We start from the raw sequence: 783 nt of genomic DNA, 5'->3' as shown, positions 1-783 counted from the left end.
TAATAGGTCTCTTTTTATTACTATTTATCAACAAATAGGTAATTTAATTATGATATATTATGATAATATAATATCTAAAACCATTGATGCTTGGGAGTGACGGACCAAATGTGAACAAATAAGTATATTTAGATTAGTCAATGAAAATGTAAAAATTATTTGTGGTAAGAGTCTTATTGATATTGGAACATGCAATATTCATATTATTCATAATAGTTTTTTGAATACTGTATTCGATATACTTTTTAAATATTCCGAATACTTGTTAAATACTTTTTTTGGAAAGTATTTAATACGGTATTTTGAATACTTTTTACAAGACGTATTCTGAGTACAGTATTCCGAATACTTTTTTAACTTTTATTGACAAAAAAACTAAATAAATTGAAAATTGAAAATGTACATAAACAACTCAAAACGATTCAAAATATTTTCAAAATTGGGTGTTGTATAGTTTTACTGTCCCAAATGCCAAACGGTGATGAAAGACACAAAAATTAAAGAAAATTATTCATATTTGTACATTGGTTTTTACAAATATTTAAATTTGAATACTATAATTTCTTAACGCAGTAACAAATATTACTATGGTCTTATAATTAATATTTATCTTGGTAACATTGTATATCTATTACATTTATTTTTCATTTTAAATATCTAGAAAACAGGTTTAAAACTAAAATCATTGAAGTTTTGGAAGCCGGAAACTTCAACCACCAACACCATAATGTTAATAATTAATTATAATTTCAATCGTTTTTAGGAATAATAATCCGCAGAATG

Source organism: Acyrthosiphon pisum, chromosome A3, assembly GCF_005508785.2.
Source record: "Acyrthosiphon pisum isolate AL4f chromosome A3, pea_aphid_22Mar2018_4r6ur, whole genome shotgun sequence".
NCBI classification, from domain to species: Eukaryota; Metazoa; Arthropoda; class Insecta; order Hemiptera; family Aphididae; genus Acyrthosiphon; species Acyrthosiphon pisum.
The sequence above is the reverse complement of the archived record's forward strand: the minus strand, read 5'-3'. Positions refer to the sequence as shown.